This window comes from Bombina bombina, chromosome 4, assembly GCF_027579735.1.
Source record: "Bombina bombina isolate aBomBom1 chromosome 4, aBomBom1.pri, whole genome shotgun sequence".
Taxonomy (NCBI): Eukaryota; Metazoa; Chordata; class Amphibia; order Anura; family Bombinatoridae; genus Bombina; species Bombina bombina.
Window position 1 is genome coordinate 761,658,207 of NC_069502.1, and position 10,451 is coordinate 761,668,657.

Genomic DNA, 10,451 nt, shown 5'->3' on the forward strand with positions numbered 1-10,451 from the left:
AGTTTTCTTTATTTTGGTTTGCAGTTAAAAAAACGCTGTAGTAAAATGTATGCAGATGTATATGGAAATCTGGAAACTTAAGTGATAGCAAAGCTTAACTAATCAAACGCCATATATTTAATCTTTGCCATTAAAAAGTATATGGGTACCTTTTTGTTTTTAATCCATCTGTGAAAGAGTTAAATCAGTGCATATAGTAATGGTTCTATTGCATTTTATGCCAGCCCACTTGGATGAACAATTTCAGTGAACATCCAATCAACGTGTGTGTCATATGATAATCTCGAAGTCCAGCCCCTTTAAAGCCCCTAGAAAGCCTATGTAGAGAGTGGATGTGACTGTTTTATATATCACAGCCCAGCTAAAAAAAGGAAATGAAGGGGAGGGTCGGAGAAACAGAAAATAATAACTTTATTATAAAATATATATACAGGTGGCCCTTGATTTACAACGGTTCAATTTGCACCGTTTCAGAATAACAACCTTTTTTTCCAGTCATGTGACTGCTATTGAAAAGCATTGAAAAGCAGTGCATTGATTAAAATAGCCAGTAGGTGGAGCTGTCCGCTTGTGTTGCAGCAAAGCCAAGCAAGCTGAAATTAATCAGTTTAACCAGACCTGAGCTATCGAGCAGATTTCAAAGGAACAAGATCTTCCTGTCTATAAATCAGTCCAGATTGGAATGCATAGAAAGAACTGGTTGCAGAAAAATGCAAGTGAAGTCTGTGTTGTGTGATTATTTTATTAGTTTTATAATGCTGTTTGCAAATGTTTTTGTTAATTTAGCTTAGTTTAATTATATATTCTGTGTTGTGTGATTATTTTATTAGGTTTATAATGCTGTTTATGTATTATGCTCCTGAGTAAACTAAACTGCCCAATGTTCCTTAAGAGATTAGAAAAGTGAGTTTCAAAATATCATAGAAAAAGATATGGATCATTTTAAATATACAATAATATCAATTACTACTTACTTTTTTTTTTAATATATATTATATATAATATATATTATATATTATTTTATATTATTAACACTGGACATGATACCACTTTAAGCAATAGTGTCCCTTATGTTTATGTGTGGAGTGTTTTCACAAGAGATGATTCTTATAAAAAAAAAATATTTATTAAAAAATGGATAAAAACCAAGTTAAAAATAACTGCAGCATATAACAGGTGTTCAATAATATTATCTTATACCGGGTTCTGCCTTTAATAACTGTGCAGGACTGTGATTTTACCACTTGTGTGAAACAATAACTGTGGTATATTTGAATAAAGGCTGTTCGACATGGTCTGTGAAATGCCCATCTATGCCTTCCAATTATAATATTTAAATTAACCCGGTGCACACACCTAACACATGCACAGTTGTACTATATGCTTTGCTCATGCGCACAGCAATCTTTGAATACTTTTTCCAGGTCTTCTGAAGACCTTAGTGCATGCTTAAAGGGACAGTCTACACCAGTCTAATCCCTTTATTACCCATTCCCCAGTTTTGCATAACCAACACAGTTATATTAATATACTTTTAACCTCTGTGATTATCTTGTATCTAAGCCTCTGCAGACTGCCCCCTTATCTCAGTGCTTTTGTCAGACTTGCAGTTTAGCCAATCAGTGCCTGCTCCCAGATTACTTCACGTGCACGAGCACAGTGTTATCTATATGAAATACGTGAACTAACACCCTCTAGTGGTGAAAAACTGTTAAAATGCATTCTGAAAAGAGGTGGCCTTCAAGGTCTAAGAAATTAGCATATGAACCTCCCAGGTTAAGCTTTCAACTAAGAATACCAAGAGAACAAAGCAAAATTGGTGATAAAAGTAAATTGGAATTTTTTTTTTAAATTACATGTTCTATCTGAATCATAAAAGTTTATTTTGGCCTAGACTGTCCCTTTAATGTTTAAATGCCAACACAATGCTACAGAATGAAATAATTACACTTGTTTTTATAGGTGTGATTCTGTAATACTTACCATCAATACAATGCCTTGCTCCCTCTACTCATATCTTGCTGATGTTGTGCCTCCAGATTTGGCTCTGAAAGAACTGCGGTCACGTAACCGCTAGCATAGTGACATAGGCGATGAGATCCTCCTCCAATTGCGCATGCACTAGTCTAAAGATATTCAGAGCACAACAATAGCACCCAGGTTGCGCACCATGATTGACTAATACAAATAAGCATCATAGTGGGTTTGGAAATACTCCTAATTTTGACAAAAGATACCATGGAAACACTTTGGAATTGAAAACGGAAGGTATTGGAACAATTTTTTTATTACATCACACCCTAAGCAATGAAATAATGGAAGATTGCGCCTTTCCTATCCCTTTAAGGGATATGGCTGCACCTCATTGACAAGGCTCACAGAAAGCTAAAATGATTGTCTTGGGTTGCCATGATCCTTGTTCAGAGGAAATGACATAATATTTCCTTTTTGTCAGGATTAGACTGATATACTTCAGGAAACATATTTATGAAAAACACAGTTGGGCTAAAAGAGACTGCTCCTAGTTGGTGACTTACTGGCTTTTTACCAGTCTATATAAAATCTGGGCCGAATGGAGCTTGATGCCCCTGTTTCTGCGTGAGCCTTCAGGCTCGCCGGAAACAGCAGTTAGGAAGCAGCGGTCTAAAGACCGCTGCTCCATAACTTGTCCGCCTGCTCTGAGGCTGCGGACATCAATCCGCCTGATCCTATACGATGGACAGGGCCGCCACTAGAAATTTTGGGGCCCCTGACTTAACCATTGATCAGGCCCCCCCCCCCCCCCCGCCCCTTTGACATGTGCAATTTTTGACCAAGTGACTAAAACGTATATGCACTTTATTCTTAAGTGGCTATTTAAACTTGGAAATGTTGTAAAGGTAGTAACATACACTGAAACAAACACAATCACACATAAGGATTCACATATAGACACTCTAGCAAACACGCAAAGAAACTCAGACACAGACACCCAAGCAGACACTTAGCACTTGTTTACATTGACCTGACAAGTAATGAGGTAAACTACAGTTTTGTAAAAAAAGGAGTTTTAGAAAACAAAATATGGAGTTCTGATTATCTTTTTGTAAAGGAAGATGCCAACTAAATGATGACAACAGCATGCAGTGGCTGAAAGGATGGGCCCTGAACTGCCTAAACAATAATTTAAAGGTTAAATGGTAGATCAGTGACTTCCGGAAAGGTCTCATTAGTCTCAAAGTCTGTAGAAAGATGTGAATAATCAGTAGTAAGGTCAAAATATCCTAAAAAGGAACAGACAATGGACCACACACACAAACTCAAACTTGCACATACACCCAAGGAAACACCAACAGAGACAGCCTCAGAAAACACATAAAGTCATACACACACACACACACACACACACAGAGACACCCACAGAAAACACATAAAGACATACATACACACCCTCACTGAGACATCCACAGAAAACACACAAAGACATACAGAGACACCCACAGAAAAGACACACCCTCACAGAGACATCCACAGAAAACACAGACATACATACACACACACACACACCCTCACAGAGACATCCACAGACATACACACCCACCCTCACAGAGGCATCCAGAGAAAATACACAAGGTCAAACACACGCCCACCCTCACAGAGACACCAACAGAAAAAAATACATACACACTCATAGAGACACAAACCAAAGCACAAAGACAAACACAGACACCCACAGAAACACTCACAGGAGGAAACATTTATGCACCTTGCATCCCCTAAATCAACAGTGTGTGACATGCATGATAAAAAAAAATGCAGAAATTAAGAGATCACTTTTTAAAGAATCATATTTGTAAATGTGCAAACAAAAATAATTCTGTGAATTCAAAATTGTACATTAATGATCTGGGTAGATGGCTAGATGAAGAAAATTACTTTTAAAAGGTTTGTTTGATATTTTCCCCATTTTCCCCAACCAAGAGCACCACTTCAAATATAGTGTACAAATGTTCCCATCTGTCAGCTGAACTTGTGGATTTTGAAAATGCTGTACTCTATATAGTCTTGGTAGAACCATAAGCTGTGGTACTCATACCATTAGATCTGGTTAAATGCAGGATTTAAGTTTTTTTGGTATGCATTTCAAAATTAAGTCAGCTGTAGAGTAAACTGAACAGTTTTAAGTTAACCTGTCTCATTTCCAACACTGAGCAATCTTAGTCTCAGAGCATAACATGTTATGCAGATGTAAAAATCTTAGATAAAATGCCTCCTTGTATCTGGAAAGTCCTTGCATAAAGGGGCAGTAAACTGGAATGTAATATATATCATTTGTGTATTGAGGAGGAAACATTTGTGCATGGGTTTAAGCATAGAATTTCTACAGCATTGTCAAATAATCATAAATACACTGCTGCTAAAAAATGTGTTTTTATGGACCCCTGGCCCCACCATACAACTACTATCACATTGAAGTTACAATCTTAAATTGCACAAAGAAATAAAAAACATTTGCTAAGTAATTTCTACCTCCTCTGCAAATGAAAGTGATCAGCCGTCTGTCTCAGGCACACACTCTACAAACAAAGTGCCAAGTCTGTCTCACACTGTGCATAGTGGTTTAGTGCACACTCAGAAATCCTCTCAAATGCTAATACTTTACTCCTTGTAATAACATTTCCCATGCTCAATTAGCACTCTGCTGTAGTACCCACTGGTGGCTGCCAAAATGTAAAAAAAATCTGAGGAGGCGGCATTGCACAAGCAGTTTACAAGAACTGCTTGTGTAATGATAAATGCTGACAGCGTATGCTGTCGGCATTTATTGATGTGTGGTGGACATCATAGATGAAAAATCAAGCAATGCATCTGGAGATATAAAGCTTCAAAGTGGTAAAAAAAAAATTTTGCTCTCACATGTGAAGTTAAAGAAATGACGGCAAAATTTAAAAATGTTCTAGTATGCTCAGTCGCTGTTTTTACTACCAGATCAGCATAGGTTTTTATTCTGGACTATGAACCTGTAAAGATATACATGTGTCATATAAATATAAGCAAATATCTATTTATCTATCTACTATATATGGCTGTGTCTATGATGGACTTGCAGAGTACTCTTTAAAGGGATAGTCTAGTCAAAGTTAAACTTTCATGATTCAGATAGAGCGTGCAATTTTAAGCAACTTTCTATTTTACTCCTATTAATTTTTCTTTGTTCCCTTGGTACCTTTATTTAAAAAAGCTGGAATGAAAGCTTAGGAGCTGGCCCATTCTTGGTTAAGCACCTGTGTAGCGCTTATTATTATTATTATTCTTTATAAAGCGCCAACAGATTCTGCAGCACTGCCCATGGGTACAAGGATAAAAGTACAAAAAAGTAGCGCTTGCTTATTAGTGTCTAAATAGAAACATAGAATTTGACGGTAGATAAGAACCAAAAAGGCCCATCAAGTCTACCCATATTGCATGTTACTTTTCCTTAGGATAGCCTTATGCATGTCCCAGGCATTTTTAAATTCCTTTACAGTCTTTGTGTTTACCACCTCAAATGGAAGTTCATTCCATGAATCCTCCACCCTTTCTGTAAAAAAAAAATATGCTTTCTTAAATTTCTCCTGAATCTGCTACCCTCTAACTTTAGATTGTGACCCCTTGTTTTGGCATTTATTTTTTTTTGTGAAAAATGCTTTCAGCTTCTATTTTATTAAGTCCCTTCATATATTTGAAGGTTTCTATCATGTCACCTCTTTCCCTTCTATCCTCTACCAGGGGTGTCCAAACTTTTCTCTCCAGAGGTTTTGGAACTCTTTCTTTGTAAGTTTTATATTTTAGACCATGTACCATTTTAGTAGCCCTCCTTTGGACAGCTTCTAGTTTATTTATATCTTTCTGAAGATATGGTCTCCAGAACTGTACACAGTATTCCAGATTTGGTCTAACTAATGATCTGTAAAGTGGCATAAAAACCTTGCTATTTCTGCTATTAAAACCTCTTCCAATGCAACCAAGCATTTGGCTGGCCTTGCTCGCTGCACTGCGGCATTGTGTACCAAATTTTAAATCATCTGAAATAATAATTCCCATATCCCTTTCTTCTTTAATTACAGTCAGTAATGTACCATTGAGACTATAATCGGCCTTTGGGTTTTTGGATCCTATATGAATAATTTTGCACTTGGTAATATTAAATTTCAGATCCCATTTATTTGACCAGTCCTCTAGTTTATTAATATCACAGTTCATTTGATCAATTCCTCCTGGAACATCTACCCTGTTACAAATTTTTGTATCATCAGCAAACAAGCAAACCTTCCCCTTAAGCCCACTTCCAATATCACTTATGAACATGTTAAACAGAACAGGCCCAAGAACTGACCCTTGGGGAATACCACTAGTAACTGATGCCTCATTTGAATGTACTCCATTAATTGAAACCCTCTGTCGTCTATCTTTAAGCCAGCATTCTACCCACTTAACAATCTTAGCATCTATTCCAAGGCAATACATTTTGTGAATAAGTTTGTTGTGTGGGACGGTGTCAAATGCTTTGCTAAAATCTAGCTATGCAACATTTACGGCTCCTCCCTGGTCTATTATTTTAGTTACATGGTCAAAGAAATCAATTAGATTAGTCAGGCATAATCTTCCAGCAGTGAAGCCATGCTGTCCTTTGTCTTCTAAGTTGTTTGTCTGAATGAAAGATACAAGTCTTTCCTTTAAAAGAGTTTCCATTAATTTCCCTGCAATTGAGGTCAAACTGAATGGCCTATAATTAGCAGAATCTTCCCTACTACCCTTTTTATGAAGAGGGACTACATTGGCAATTTTCCAGTCTTTTGGAACAACTCCTGTTAGTGACTGATTAAATAAATCAGCTAATGGAGTAGCTATTACGGATCGAAGTTCTCTTAGAACCCTTGGATGAATATTATCTGGACCCACAGACTTATTAGCCCTTGAAACCTCTTCCTCTGTAAAAAGAAAAGTACTACTCACATTATTTACAGTAACATCCCTTAATAGCATCTCACTATCTTTACCATCTGTTGTAAAGACTGAACAAAATGTCACCAAAATGAGGTGTCAAATATTCAATCCAAGTTTAAACTCCATATCTGTTCTTAAAATTACTTAAAACATAGCTTAGCAAACAGACAAGACCTACTGTAACTGCTATGAAACTACATATCCCACCAATCACTTGTTAATTTCAGTTAAACTCAAAACATTACAATTATGAAAAGTAAAAGTAGTAAATAGCTTATCAAGTGCCCAAATAGCTCAGAGAATAGAGTATCTCACTACTATGTTAAAGCTCACGTTTGAATACAATTTAAAAGGACACTGAACCCAAATTTTTTCTTTCATGATTCAGATAGAGCAGTGATTTGCAACCTTTTTTTTTCCGTGGCACACTTTTTTACATTAAAAAATCCTGTGGCACACCACCATCCCAAGATTTTACAAAATCACACATTGTAGCCTAATACAGGATATATATACAGGGAGTGCAGAATTATTAGGCAAATTAGTATTTTGACCACATCATCCTCTTTATGCATGTTGTCTTACTCCAAGCTGTATAGGCTCGAAAGCCTACTACCAATTAAGCATATTAGGTGATGTGCATCTCTGTAATGAGAAGGGGTGTGGTCTAATGACATCAACACCCTATATCAGGTGTGCATAATTATTAGGCAACTTCCTTTCCTTTGGCAAAATGGGTCAAAAGAAGGACTTGACAGGCTCAGAAAAGTCAAAAATAGTGAGATATCTTGCAGAGGGATGCAGCACTCTTAAAATTGCAAAGCTTCTGAAGCGTGATCATCGAACAATCAAGCGTTTCATTCAAAATAGTCAACAGGGTCGCAAGAAGCGTGTGGAAAAACCAAGGCGCAAAATAACTGCCCATGAACTGAGAAAAGTCAAGCGTGCAGCTGCCAAGATGCCACTTGCCACCAGTTTGGCCATATTTCAGAGCTGCAACATCACTGGAGTGCCCAAAAGCACAAGGTGTGCAATACTCAGAGACATGGCCAAGGTAAGAAAGGCTGAAAGACGACCACCACTGAACAAGACACACAAGCTGAAACGTCAAGACTGGGCCAAGAAATATCTCAAGACTGATTTTTCTAAGGTTTTATGGACTGATGAAATGAGAGTGAGTCTTGATGGGCCAGATGGATGGGCCCGTGGCTGGATTGGTAAAGGGCAGAGAGCTCCAGTCCGACTCAGACGCCAGCAAGGTGGAGGTGGAGTACTGGTTTGGGCTGGTATCATCAAAGATGAGCTTGTGGGGCCTTTTCGGGTTGAGGATGGAGTCAAGCTCAACTCCCAGTCCTACTGCCAGTTTCTGGAAGACACCTTCTTCAAGCAGTGGTACAGGAAGAAGTCTGCATCCTTCAAGAAAAACATGATTTTCATACAGGACAATGCTCCATCACACGCGTCCAAGTACTCCACAGCGTGGCTGGCAAGAAAGGGTATAAAAGAAGAAAATCTAATGACATGGCCTCCTTGTTCACCTGATCTGAACCCCATTGAGAACCTGTGGTCCATCATCAAATGTGAGATTTACAAGGAGGGAAAACAGTACACCTCTCTGAACAGTGTCTGGGAGGCTGTGGTTGCTGCTGCACGCAATGTTGATGGTGAACAGATCAAAACACTGACAGAATCCATGGATGGCAGGCTTTTGAGTGTCCTTGCAAAGAAAGGTGGCTATATTGGTCACTGATTTGTTTTTGTTTTGTTTTTGAATGTCAGAAATGTATATTTGTGAATGTTGAGATGTTATATTGGTTTCACTGGTAAAAATAAATAATTGAAATGGGTATATATTTGTTTTTTGTTAAGTTGCCTAATAATTATGCACAGTAATAGTCACCTGCACACACAGATATCCCCCTAAAATTAGCTATAACTAAAAGAAAACTAAAAACTACTTCCAAAACTATTCAGCTTTGATATTAATGAGTTTTTTGGGTTCATTGAGAACATGGTTGTTGTTCAATAATAAAATTAATCCTCAAAAATACAACTTGCCTAATAATTCTGCACTCCCTGTACAGTGTATATATATATATATATATATATATATATATATATATATATACATATATACACACTGTACTGTGCTGTCATGCCATACCTTCTACAAACTATACATTACATATTGACATTCATTCACAAAGAATCATAATGAATGTCTGTGAATGAATGTCAATGTCATGTTGTAAATGATGCCTGATGAGCCTGTCACATACCTCCCAATATTTCAAAATTTGAAAGAGGGACACCCCCGCACTGTTGTCAGTCTGCCGCGGCACACCTGAGGATCTCTCACGGCACACTAGTGTGCCATGGCACACTGGTTGAAAAACAATGAGATAGAGCATGCAATTTTAATCAACTTTATAATTTACTCCTATTATTAATTTGTCTTCATTCTCTTGCTATCTTTTTTTCAAAAGCAGGAATGTAAATTTTAGCAGCCAGCCCATTTTAGGTTCAGCACCATGGATAGTGCTTGCTTATTGGAGGCTTACATTTACCCACCAATAAGCAAGCATAACCCAGGTTCTCAACCAAAAATGGTCCGGCTCCTATGCATTACATTCCTGCTTTTTAAATAAAGATAGCAAGAGAACAAATAACATTGATAATAGGAGTAAATTATAAAGTTGCTTAAAATTGCCTGCTCTATCTGAATCATTAAAGAAAAATATTGTGTTTAGTATCCCTTTAAGGATGTTGTCAGTTTTGCTTTGTTTTTGGCTTGCTATACCACCACGTCTAGGACTCCTTGTTCTTGCTTATACCGAAGATAGTTCTTCATAACTTTTGTAATGCTGCAGAATAAATTTGGGGCCAATTAGATGTCTCCCTGATGGTATTGTGTGATGGATAAGTATCTGTCTGTAATTTTCAGATTTGAGTAGACCAATGCCTCTAACCAAATCTCCAACTCCGTTTGCAGAAATGTAACCCCAAACTGTCAAGGAACCTCCACCATGCTTCACTGTTGTCTGCAGACACTCATTCTTGTACAGCTCTCCGGTGAACAATCTGCCTTCTGCCACAGCCAAATATTTTACATTATGACTCATTAGTCCAGAGTACCTGCTGTCATTTTTGAACCCCGGTTCCTGTATTTTCATTTATAATTGAGTTGCTTGGCCTTGTTTCCCCGTAGGTGGTATGGCTTTTTGGCTGCAAGACCACTTCTGACAAGACTTCTCAAGGCAGAAGATGGGTTTACCAAGTTACCTAGAAGTATTGATGTGGTTTTGAAGGCAAAGTGTGGTCACACCAAATATTGATTTGATTTAGATTTTTCTTCTGTAAAACTTTAGCACAGTAGTGTATAGTAATACTGTGAGGTCATCTTTCCTTAAATTGAGAGCCCTTTTTTACAGGGGTCACACAGAGGGGCCACACATGATGCAGTTGGAGCCCAGGCCCCCTTAGCA